Source organism: Ostrinia furnacalis, unplaced genomic scaffold, assembly GCF_004193835.3.
Source record: "Ostrinia furnacalis isolate ACB-3 unplaced genomic scaffold, ASM419383v2 OfSCF7590, whole genome shotgun sequence".
Classification (NCBI taxonomy): Eukaryota; Metazoa; Arthropoda; class Insecta; order Lepidoptera; family Crambidae; genus Ostrinia; species Ostrinia furnacalis.
In genome coordinates this window covers 249,747-263,176 of record NW_021137829.1, presented here as the reverse complement: position 1 = coordinate 263,176, position 13,430 = coordinate 249,747, and the positions used below count along the sequence as shown (strand labels likewise).

General features: G+C 36.5%; 1 protein-coding gene across 1 annotated transcript in view; it reads left to right on the top strand.

Annotated features, from left to right (window-relative positions):
• Positions 1-387: 387 nt before the first annotated feature.
• Positions 388-13,430, top strand: part of LOC114365431 (uncharacterized) — an 80,042-nt gene continuing 66,999 nt past the window's right edge. Inside the window, exon 1 of the mRNA XM_028322008.1 lies at positions 388-980. The gene's annotated coding sequence lies outside the window, so the exon portion shown is untranslated. The remainder of the gene's footprint in view (positions 981-13,430) is intronic.

Genomic DNA, 13,430 nt, shown 5'->3' with positions numbered 1-13,430 from the left:
AAATTAATTAATCTTTAAATGCTATGCTTATGGATTTATTAAACTTTCTTGATAATTTTATCGTGATTATGAAAAGTCGTGCAATATGTAAGTAGGTATATTGACATTTATAATCGTCGTCATAGATTGTCTTTTTATCTGCTTTTGAAAAAGAATGTTAACTTTGTGTCTAACTAAATAGAGTTTCAAAATGTTTACATAATTATGGCGATCATTAGATTAAAATGACATTCAACTATGAAAAAACGATGTCGACCGATTTGGTCCTTCGCCGCGAAGGATCTATCTTCCCGGGCGGCATCGTTTGCGTTCGCCGCACGAATCCTTCACCCGTGCGATCCTGCGACATCCGATTACAGCATAGGACAATGGGCCTATCTCGGGACCGGTCGCCGTTCTCCCACCCGCCCGTGCGTCCGCTACCTATCTTTCATTGCACGTACGAAGCGGGGGGAGGGGAGCCCGCGCGGCATACGCGCCCGCGGAGCCATCTTGCTAGCGGCCGTTCCAATGCTCGCGTCTCGTGCCACAAATCGCTCTTAATTCGCACTAATTACCCATAAAAACACCTGAAAAACAACAATAAACAGTGCTAAAACACCTCAAGACCCCCAAAAGGACGAAACACCGAACGTTGTTGACATAAATTGTGTGTTGTTGATATATATGTGTGCATTCAACATTTTCAACTGTCTAGGTGAGTAGTCAGTGGTCTTTGTGCGCGACAATTATCATTCTGATCGATTCGGCGCGGGGGTGTGCACTCCGAGTTCGTTTTATATCTTTTGTTGTTTTGTAACGGTCTGAAATCAATAATTTTAGTGGTGAGGACTCTAGTTGACCCGTGCGGACTGACGTGAGTGTGCGTTGACTTATTTATCGCGTTTCAATTGAGATTATTTCTCACCGTGTGAAAGTACAAACTGTGCCTGTGTTTCAACGTTTTGATACGTGTGATCGTCGCTGCCAGCCACTTGTATGTAAGTATTTCTTATTTGTTTTTTCCGTATGCATTTGTGTATAGTACGGCTTTCTTTCCGTCTCTATTTATAGAACACCAGGAGAGCGTGTCAGTAAATTGTGCAGTTGAAGTGAATCGGAGACAATTTGTGACCTTACACAACGTTTAAAATAGATCTGGTTTTCAAGAAGTATCTTGCCGGTGTCTTAAACTCTACATTTCAGTTTCCGAACGCACGAAAAATTGCCGCTAAAAAAAATAAAAACAAAAACAAATGAACAAACTGAGAAAATATTGTTGAAAGAAATAAGTGTGTTATTATTTTTAATCGTTTCATATTTCAAGGTTTATTATTTTGCTGAAAGAGTTGTTTATTCATTTTATAAATAGAACCAGTGGCTATTATTATAATCACCAAGGCGTAGGCGTAACATTGATAGTTTATCTTTCGAAGCTATTACTTACCTATTATGGCATAATAATGACAAAGTTTCTAATAATAAACATTATTTTATGAGCACTAAATTCTTAGAATAAAGAAAAATAAAAACCAACAGTTTTTAATTTCACGAACTTCGTCCCACTTTGCACTCTATCTTTTTTTATCTGTACAAAAGGCAAAGATATCCATTAGCATGCAGCTTCAACGATTTTAAGACTAAATGCGGGGCAAAAACTGCCTAGGCTGTATAGGTGCGATTCCTTTGTCTGCTCGAGCTACCAACATAGGAAACGAGAAAAAGAAATAAAATTGTTTACGTGCATGCAATAAAATTATAACCAAGAAATAGTTTTAATTAATACCCATTATACAAGATGCTGATAGCTGATGTTATGAAACTTATATCAGGTTGAAATGACCTTAATATGTGACATGGCAACTGCGATCTAGATAAGCGTATGTTGTGTTTTTATTGACGTGAAACGAATTGGATTTTTATTCAAATCAGATTTAATGATTAATTTTAAGGCTTTATGTGCTTAAAATTTTGTTGCTCGAATATTTCTTCTGCTGATATTTGATAAAGTTTATTATAGCTAATACATAGGTACTCATTCAACCTACTTATCGTGTATTTTAAAGTAAGAACACCGACACATCAACCTAACACTGTAATATCTTATACATTTGAAGTATTTTATGCAAATTAGCACATAAAATATTATATTTTATGTGCTGATTTGCATTAAAAATGTAAAGGTGGTGGATGTGCTAGTGACTGTACCTAGATTATTATCTAAACAATGAGCTGATAGTATCAAAAACACGTCCGATTACGATTATTGACTTCTTCTTCCATCTAACGGCACAAAATATATCTTTTTGTGTTTCTATTACCAGGAAAATACACTCAATTGATGATCTACCAGATAACGACCCCTTTTTCTCGGCTAATAAGGACAGTTTTAAGAAACCAGTCAAATAACCTACACAAATGATATCAATTCGACTCTACCCATTTCTCTCACTCCGTTATCAAGCCGATATATCTGAAAGAGACGGATAGCCGGCATAGAGACCCCCCGGTTATTACATTACATTTACGCAGACCACAGAAACGATCCATTTGGGTCTTGTTTATACACCCAGTTTATCTGTGTGCTGGTTTTCTCACGACGTTTTCCTTTAGCGGGTTAATGACATAATTATTAGCTTTAATTCCGAAAAAATCGATCGAGGACTCACGACAGTGATTAGGCAAGTTCATAAAGTGACTGGACTTTTGTAAGTTGTTCATTTTGGGATAATTTGTAGCTACCAGCTGCTACTTATACCTACCTGTTTAAGTCCAAAAATCTTTCAGCTAGGACAACTAACAGATCGAAATCCTATCAAACTCTATTATCATCCGTATCGTCATTATTAGACTGAATACAGCTTACAGCATTTCGTTTAATAGCTTTTATTTGGATGTTTCAAAGACCTTTAATCCAAAATTTTTTTGGCATTTTTTTCCACAGTTCTCAGTTCAGTAAGTCTCACGAGCCTAAGGAATAGAGCTACTCAAAAACTTGCGATTGGCAAGTCTCTGACTAATATTTACTTATGCCAAAAGTCCGTGTGTTTTTCTTATCTATCTGACACAAATGTGACTGTAACATCCTAACCGGTAATATGGGTAGAGCTCTAAATGGAAATACAAATAACGGCGAGATTTGCTAACTCCATCCATTAAATACCTACTCAGATTTGGTAAAAAACTACAATTTTAAGAGATCTAAGTTTTTGAGAAAAATCTGGTAAATAGACGCAAAACGAAAGGTGTTGGGATTAAAGCGCAACTCTTCTGTCTTTTGCTGAAGCTGAAATTGTGCAAATGGGTGGTTGCAATTGGAATCAGAACGTTACATTTTCTTGACTGAATCTATGAAACAAAATACTATCTTTACATTTCGAAAGAGAGGTAAAGCCGGTCATTCATGCTTATTAGTGAACGAGAAAACTATTTGACTTCATAAAAAAAATACATTTTATAAATAACAAGTTCCGCCTACCTAAATTCTACTAACATAACTCCTACGTCTGTCTATTGTCTTTTACCTACTACAAATTGGTACGCCTAAAGCTAGCACATTAGTATTACGCTTCTAATTTTCTTAATAAACTACTGTCATGTCTTGTAAATTATGTGTTAAGAGCCATTTTACATTTTCGTGCGAATTTCTAAGATTTTGGAAGCTTGAATTACTATCTTAAGCAACACCCAGAGATTATTTAATAACTGCGAAAGATAGGTCAATCCTTGTTGTTGACCATTAATGAAACGGATTTACTAAAACTCTTTTGCTTAATTCACAGTGCCCCATCTCCCACAACCATTTTACGAAAAAATTGCCGCAGACTCATTTTCAAAGTCCTGTATCTATTATTTATGCTCATATAATAAGCTTAAAAATATATAGTAATCATCGGACATATATTCTTGTAGTCCATTAATGAAATAGATTCTTGAATTTCATTACCATTATTGAGTAAAATCTAAAAATAATTTGGCAAATTTGAAGATTAACGTCACATTTTGATCGTGGTTTTTGGTTTAAAAACACAGCAATAACTGCAATAAAAGTATCCCAAAATAAAGAATATTCATTGTAGAATTAATTTCTACAGTTATTGTTTAAATATTAGTAACCACTTTGTCAAAATATTGATGTGAATATCAGTATAAATTACAATGCGCAAGCCGACATCGATTAGTATGGCGCGAGCGCCCGTCAAGGCAAACGTTTTCAAAATAAAGTTTTAAAAATCTTGAGCTGTGCACCTTGGTTTACAAAATCCATTGAAGTGATACCAAACGTCAAAGAGGGTGTGGAAAATCCTGTAAAGCTTACAACCAAAGACTAGACCTTCATGCAATCTATTTGCTGCATCCCTTCTAAATTCTAATAATTCTGCATTTAGGCTCGGGAGAAAGCAAATAGCATCAATCTGAAAACTTATTGTAAAAGAATCGAGGTGACAAATCATAGGATATGCTGAGCTGGAACTGTCATTATTACAAATTCAATTTAATCTGATAATGGGTGATGGCTGATCGCAGATAGATTAAAAAGAAAAATAAAATTTGTGAGATCTCCTGATCCATTATCTGTACGTTTAATCGTTTGTACCACATTGAAATCAAATAAATGATGATTAAGATTCTGATGAAAAACTGTGCCACGTAGCCCCTTCTGGCCGAAACTAAATGTTCCTGTTATAGCCTCGATTATTGCAGTATACTGAAAATATCTTGATACAATAAATAATAGAAACGACTGTTTTCCTTTTTCAAAGGGTTATTAAGTGTACCTACAGCGTTTTTTATGACGCTTTATATTTGTATACAAATTTAATGTTGTTTTCTTGCGTTTTTACATCTTTTTTCTAATTACCATTAGATTAAGTATTAGCCTTATCTAATTACCGTGACTATAAAAATTTTGGGTCTCATTTGCGCGAAAACCGCTTGGAATAATTTGACGCCTTAACGATTGTTAAATTCGTACTTTTCGTGTGTTTCATATTTAAATGCGTTTAAGTTAATTAAGCCAAATTTCAAAAATAATATGGTAATTAGGCTGAGAACGCCTAATCGTGAGAATGACCGACTTAATATATTTTACATGTCATACCTATTCGTGTTTCATTATTCGTATCCAGGGTCCGATGATGGAGCTGTAAGGGGCAGCGTTGCCAGTTTTTTTTTTTCGCCAAGTCGGGACTTTGGTACTTTTTGAGTGAAAATAGCGGGATTCTTCCGTCAAAAGCGGGACATAGTAAAAAAACGTATACAATCAAAGGTTTTCAAATATTTATCTTTTTATTTGACTTAAAATTACGTTTACGTGACAATAGATAGCAAAAGTAGCCATAGAAAATGTATTTTAACAAAAAAATAATATTTTAAATCAGATTTACTCTATCGTTAAATTCGTCTTTAGAATAAAAAAATAAAAAATAAACCAAAATCGAAATAAAAAAAAATATTCTTTAGAATAATATGGCGTTTCAAACAATAGTCTGGTGAAGTGAATGTCTCTCTCCGAAAAGCGGGACCAAGCCTGTCCCGCGCGGGACAAATATTTTTTTTTTTTTAAATCGGGACGTCTGGCAACGCTGGTAAGGGGGCAGATTTATTTTTCACTATGTGACTGTCTTTATTTTGTACTTAATATATATTTTACATATTATACCTATTCGTGTTTCATTATGAATCGAAATATAAAAGACTTAATAAACTCTATTAAAAATTTAAATTAATTAATCAAGTTTGAATACCTCATTCTACCTTAAAATTAATAACTTAAATCAAGTCTTAATACGGTCACGGCTCAAGATTTTTTTGTCCATTTCAGCGTTCTTTTTACACTTTTGACGTTGCGTTGACAGCTTTTACCTAAATTCGCGCGGAATATTTTTGTGAAATGGCTCTTAATTACACGCCCAAGTATTAAAGAAAATCAGTTTTAAAATACCTCGAAAAATAAACAGGAAAGTACATAGCGCTAGTCTATACCTACTTACCTACCTATGTAAGCTAAACAAATGTTTGTTTATCACTGATAAGTACCTACATAACTACATACATATACATAATGTAGAGTACCCATTGAACACAATAAGACTAGGAATAATACATTACAATGCGTATGCTATCATACGATCACAGAGGTGACTGCGTTGCGACATTTGCATGAAGTGACAACTTACTCGTACCACCAAAACATTACATAAACATGTTATTAGCTGCCTGCATGATTGCGACTTATTTTGCCAATTAATGCATTTAAAAAACTAGTTTAACTAACTGGGAATCGTTGAACTGCAATTTATTTAAAATGCATTAATATCACACGTTTAAAATGTCGCAGCTAAAGACTTATGTCAATAGAGTTATCTTTCATTCATGCACTGTCCTCATTAAAGAGCGATTATTTTATAATGTGTTACGCCAGAGACTAGATAGATAACTGTTACATCACCTTGATAACGCTTAGAATAAATTAAAAACAAAAACATAAGAATAAATACTCATTTTAACCGCTTAGACCGAGATTCGTCATGGTCATTGTCAGTTGGCGTAAAAAAATAAACATTCAAAATTCGAACGCGTTAGCTATCATGGCGGATAGCACATCGAGCATGAAATAATTGCATTCAAGACCGCGCCTTGTGAACGGCCTCTCGACTTCATATTCACTAGATATACCTACCAGTACTTAACCAGAATTACTGCCTATATTATTACCCGCACGCGTGAAACAGCGCGAGCCGCTTTCCGTCTCCCGCGGTCCGTCGACCATCTCAAATTTGTCGCGTTGCATTCCACAGACAAGACGGGTCATCGTGTCTTTTTTTGTCGGCTGGGAGAGGTGCTCCGGCAACTGCCTATTATGCGACCCGCCAAGAATGTCAGTTTCCACCAGCGCGCCCGCAATTATTGACGACGCACTTAAAACGTACGGCTTTTAACGCTGATTCATCAGCCACGAGATTATCTTCGAGTTTTTCGACAATGACGGATCATTTGTTTATTGTGTACGAACAGAAAAAGCGCACCGATGAGTTATTTGTTACGAAATGCGATTTTTTCCAATTACGCAAAGAGTTTTTGTTAATGATGCGTATAACTGTTAATTATTCATTTTAGCAGCGTCGGGCCTAACGAGGCGAAATGTATAACAATCCTGATTAATTACCGCCGATTTATAATTATAACATGTAACTAGTCTGTTACTGCTGCTAAAGCGTTCTTACGTGTTCTGCGAAACCAACAAAACTACATTTCGGCGTTACTTAAAGCCTAATTGACTTATTTTTACAAATAACGAAGTGGTAAGATATTTTCGAAATCGGTCCGATCTCAATTTAAATGTCACTTGGACGTGTTGAAACAATGCGAACGTCAAAACAAAGCGCGATCGCTAAATAAAATAAACAAATGAATCAAAACAAAAAATGTAGAGCACGTCTAGTTAGTAAATTCTTAATTAAAGAGATTTTTCAGAAATAGGGCTGGACGTAATCCGTTAACCTACATCTGTCTTTCAAATCCTAACTCTTAAAAGAATTGCTAAATGATGAGTGAAAGTAGAGTTTAGATTAAACCATGAAACTATTAAAAAAAAGACGTAACTCTGAAAAGTGTCTTCTTGACAGTTTTTGAGATCTCCACATACTCTGAGATCTCACAAAACTGGGAACATTATCAAGAAACGGGACTATTCCCACCTCTCGTTTCCACCGCTGCAACTCCTGTGTAGCCAGGATCTACAGCTTGACAGTCAATAAAAGCCCTACCAGTGAATGTCAAGTTTGTCCCGGGGAAAGTTAAACTGTCATGTTAAACTTTTCGTTGCGGGTCCCAACGAAAAAAAAGAAGAAAAAACAGACAGAGAAAGTGATTTTGAACTGTATCCCCATTGAAATTGGAATCAGATCCTTGAATCGCGAGATTACAACCATCCCAGGGTACTATTAACAACTTGAAGGCATATTAATACTCCAATAACAACTATTGTTCTAGAATACCAATTTCAAGACTCCTCAAGCTTTCTGAATGTCGTTAGTTCAACTGCAAACTTAATTTAAACTTAACATAACTCGCTACCTCATTATCCTAGCCTAGGAGTCATCTTGTGTTGTTACTTGGAGCTTGAATAGGGCTGCCATTTGTCCTAGTTTTTCTGGCAGAAAGGGCCTTTATTTTTTTTTTGTTCAATACATAACCACCACAACAAATCCTTAGTAGCCAGGATCTATAGCTTGGTCACTGAAACTTTACCTTTCAAAAATTGAGTTAGTCAGGAAAAAATACTGTCACTGGACTCGACGCAGCTTTTTATGAACCCTTTGAAAACGAGGTTGACAATAGTGACTGAGTTTCTTGTGCTGCTTCTTCTCAGGCCTAGCCCATTTATTGTTTCAAAGCCAAGGTAGGGTTAATACTGGGACGTGTATAACTTCTTTTCTAAAAGACTATTTGTAAAAATATATGAGTTTTTCTGTCAAATGGACCCGAACAACTGAAATATTGCCGTAAAAATTGAAAATAATTATGATGTTGCGTTCAATGTTGTCCCGGACCACTTCGGTAGGGCAAGCTATATTTGGCCCGCGGAAAAGTGCCCTGAAAAGGTCCTACATACCTACTATGAAGAATTTAAATAAGTTTTCTTCCAGAGTCTGCAATTTTAGGCGATAGCAACCCTAAAGTCCACTTCAAATACATCATTGTCCACATCTTTTTGCTCAGCGCCGTAATAATTCAATCCGCAATGATACAAATAAATCTGCCAGTCTGTCTGTGCAGTGTCCTGGTTTATTTGGATCTAGCGACATGTTATGTGGACTCGATTATTTTGATGATGTTACCATAAATAGATGAACATGCTATTTTTATTCCTTACTTGTATAGGAAAGAGACTGGCTTTATGGCACATCGACTTTGGAAAGAATTTTTAAAGGCACATGGAAGTTGCTAGGTACTATCCAGTGGGTAGATGAGCAGATTTGAATCGGGGGAATGTTAAGCCTATTGAGGTTCATTAGCTCTGACACTAACGTTGTGACCCCAGTTGACACAATCCACACGATAGAAGCAATAGAAGAAGAATGTTTTTAATTTTCCTAATGTGGAACTTCCTGGCAAGTTCACCAATAAGGACATCACTATTCACTGTCTTATCAAATAGATTTTATACAGTCATCAGCCTCATCAATTTACCACAAAATGACAGTTTTCTGTTACCTGAATGTAAACTTAATGTCCAAAGATCAAAATAATAAAGGCTTACATTGTAAATATACACCATACGTAAACAGCTACAAATCGACCAAAGACCTGACAGCTCCACAAGAATCCACCCATTTTAGACCACAAGTTTGTACGTAATCGTTAATCGATTATTGACCGACTCGATTCCAAGTCGAACTCCGTTTTCGGTGGCGGTGTATGCTCGTTGAATTCTTATCATTGTTGGACAGATTAACACACTGTCATGTTGGTAAACGGTTGCATACATAGGCCTTGTCCTCGATGTTAATGCTCATGCACCACAGGACACGAAGATCAGCAAGCCAATTGGATATGTAGAGACGTGACACGAATTAGAGCGATGCAAAAATAACGTCACATCTTAAGTCTGTTTGTGACACAGCTACGTGCGAAAAACTGTCCAAACTAGATTTACGGTTGACTTCTCATCTAAAGTGAACAATTGTGCCAAAAGAAGCGACTCTACAGCGCTAAAACCTCTGAAAGCAAGCGTTGCACACTTGCACCTCCATGTTTTTGGACACTGCGTTTCTACGCAGCTTAGAAGCTTTTACGTATAACGACGACAACGTGAAGAAGCTCGTGTAGCTATTAAGCTATTCTATTCTAATTCGTCGCTAAAATCCAGGCTAGAATGGCGTGAGCTAGTATTCTAACTCCGAGCTAAAAATCAGTTAGTTCCCGTCGAGTTACACCATTTTTTATGAGCTGGCGTTTCTCCTCGCGCTATGCTAAGATATAGAAAGGGATCCGGCAGCCATTATGCATCGAACATTATTGATGCGTACACTGAATCGTGACGTAATAGCTGATCATCAGTTTGAACCGATTCCATCGCCTTCCTGACTAGCCGTTTCACAATAGAATGATGCAGAATCTAGTTTATTAAGAAACCAGCGATTAACTCCAGGCTCGCGTGGTTTACAGAAGGGGTGACTTTTCCACAAATTAATTTAATGTCAGCTTATCTTCGTGTAGGTCTGTTATTGATATATTGTTAGAAAATTCTTGTTTTTATTTGAAAACCGGAGAGTTCACATGGAGTGGAATTCTCTAGTGATGTTAGTCTTCCCGAAATCTTTCATCCCTAAATAAAGCCTTAAAGGTATAAACGCATCAATCTACAGTTTTTTGGTAACATTGTTTTATCAACAGCCTACTCTTCTGTTAAATGATGTAATTAAATCAATGACAAATACACTTGTACATCCCTATCTAATTCATCATTTCATACCTACATCAAATTGCTTACATAATCAAACTGGCAATTTAAAACTGGGTAACTGGGACATACATTTTTGTAATTAATTGCTCGACTTTACCTACGGTTTCGCTGTAATATTATTTTAACTTCCAACATTTCAACTAGTTCCGTCAGCCTGCTAAAGTGACATCGATCCGACTTTGTGACGTGAAAGAATGACAAACAAACACGCAAAACAATAGTTTCTGATGCGAGAAAAAGGTATAATAATACGAATTTATCTTTCGCATTAGTGGGTTCACATTCCTCGCGTGTTATGTCGTGTAGAGCTACAGACTTGTTCTCACGATTCTTGATTCAGTTCTAAGAGATATGTCAAATAATTATGGATAATTTTGTGATACTTCTACTTCCTTATTTGTACGGTTGCATACCTTGATATGAATTATTAAATCATTTTCATTAAGAATTGTACAAAACACCATCTAGTCCCAAACTAAGCATCACATTGATTTAGGTTATGTTAATACACAGAAAACTCCCCAATATGAGTTGATGCGCCCTAATGTTTGTATTGTTTTGTTTAGGGGTCGAACCCGCAACCCTTAGATACCAGGCTTGTCAGTCGAAAACTTCTTCCCCAAAACGATTCTCCAATCGAGTCCTGCTCATGCCTCTCCAACTTACCATGGATTTATTGTGTCAACTATCATCCTAAAGTTTTGCATCCAACGATAGCCTAGTCTCCGAAAATTGCTGCCAATTCTAGCCACTCACCAGGAAATCCTGCATGAAATATCACCTGTTATACTAGAAGGTTATGCCTAGCCAGCTCGAATTTAGGTCACCGCTGAATAGCCTAGATCACATCGTTTTATATCCATCCCGACGTCACTTGCTCCGTAGTATTTTACGGTTGGCAGCACTTTAAATTGGAGCTGAAAATGGGGCGCCATTTTGAAAAGTTGAGATGTTACGCAATTAGTGTGTGGGAACTGTAACGTTGATGGAATTGAAAGGTAGGAAGATATACCATCAGATATTCGTAGTTAGGTTTACTTTACTTGGCAACGGAGAAGCTCTTGGCCTGCATCTCACCTGAGGGAAAGTAGAAGCGAGCTTCACCCAGAATCCTCAACCACAGAGGAACTGAACGAATACTATATCAGACTATACATTTTTATTGCGAAATCCCTCTTATTACTAATGCCTACCACGGGCTGGAAGTGTGGAAAGGCCTCCCACTAGGTGGACCGACGATCTCGTGAAGATTGCGGGAAGTGGCAGTTGTGGAAATCCTTGGGGTAGGCCTTTGTCCAGAAATAGACGTCATTTGGCTGAAACGAACGAACTACTGCTTAACGCAGTATTTACCTTGATATACTGTTCATGACAATCGAAGACATTAACGGTCATAGAAAGTAGATGTCAAAACGAAAGTCTAACAAAAACTCGGAAGACTACTAAAACGCCATTTATCGCAAAAGAATCGAATTACCGATTCATGAATGCCTTAAGAACAAACCCACTATTTTATCACAATTTATCGTGTGACGTGTCTAGCTGGCATGTCATCGGCTGTCCATCATGTTGATTAATGCAGTAATTATTTTATTACCAGCTGTTCCTTGCTAAGTTTTATGGCTAAAAATACTAGGGTGTGGAAAAGAAGTTAAGGTCAGGTGGACAAGGTAGCAAAGTGAGGCGAAAAAAGGGTGTTCACTTGTTTTTTGCGGAAAAAACTTGAAGAATCGAGTAATTACTCTTTTAAGAGGGTACGGTTTATTAATTATACACTTGGGTATTACCAGCTTAACATAATGAGTGCATATATTATGATAAAACTGGAAAGTGTGACGTTTACTAAAAAAAGTTAATAAAAAACCTGAACCAAAAAGTTAGTCTCTTAGTTACAAACAGTCGAATAAAAACACTAAAATTGTAATTCAATTTAAAAAATAATCGGAATTCAATTTTGATAAAAAGACCTACTTTTTGAAATTGTAAAAAAGTTGAATTATAAATGTTGAATAAATAACACCCCAATTTTTTACGAAATTAAAAATATTGTGAAGATCTACAAAAAGTATCAAGTTTATTTTGATGCTCTGTCTTTAATTTAAATCTAGGTTAAATCACAATATCAGCAAGACTGCACATTCAACACCTCATTACTCTACAAAATTTTGTTGCAAAACCGCACTTAATTCAAACAAAATAAGGTGCATATCATTAGGTTGATGTGCCGTCCCTAATACGGCATCGAGTGCAACTTTCCACTAAGGTGATAAATGCAGTTTCTAAACTTATGCAGATCTGGGCCGCGCATTGTGGTAATGGAGTCACAGTTACTCATAGTGCTCAAGTTACTCATAGTGCTCACTGTTGATCATTTACATCGTAAGGTTGGGCCTCGAAAACAGCGAGAATGTTTGTATTTTCTGAAGTGAGGAATCTACTTTGTGGGACGAGTCCCTCTATAATAGCGGATGACAATGCAAATATTATGAAAAATATTTTTAAAGGACGGGGGATAGCTAACTGTCTTAGATTTTGCCACGAATTTGATCAGAAAGATATGTACATTGTAGGCACTGTGGTAGGTCCTGAGGCACGCGATGGAAGACTGTTGTGGACGCCCTCTGCCCCATCTAGGGGACATAGGACTATGGTAGGGTAGTGTTTATGAGATATGATGAGAGACATAAACATAGCCTTAAAAAAGGTGTTGCCAGTAATCTAGACCTGCTAATAACAGCTTACTTTTTCTTTAATAATCGCTTCACTCAACGCCTGACCTTCCGCGCCATATAAGCCCCATGAAATTTACCGTCTATGTATTTAGTTTATTATATTCTTTAAATGTGAAACAAGCCGTTTAAAATAATTACGGTAGTGTCATTTTCAGTTCATGTTTAAACATGAGCTCTGTTGGTGAAAACTGCAGACATTAACGCATTATTCGTCGGTTGGACAATAAACAAACATAGGAAATTAAGTT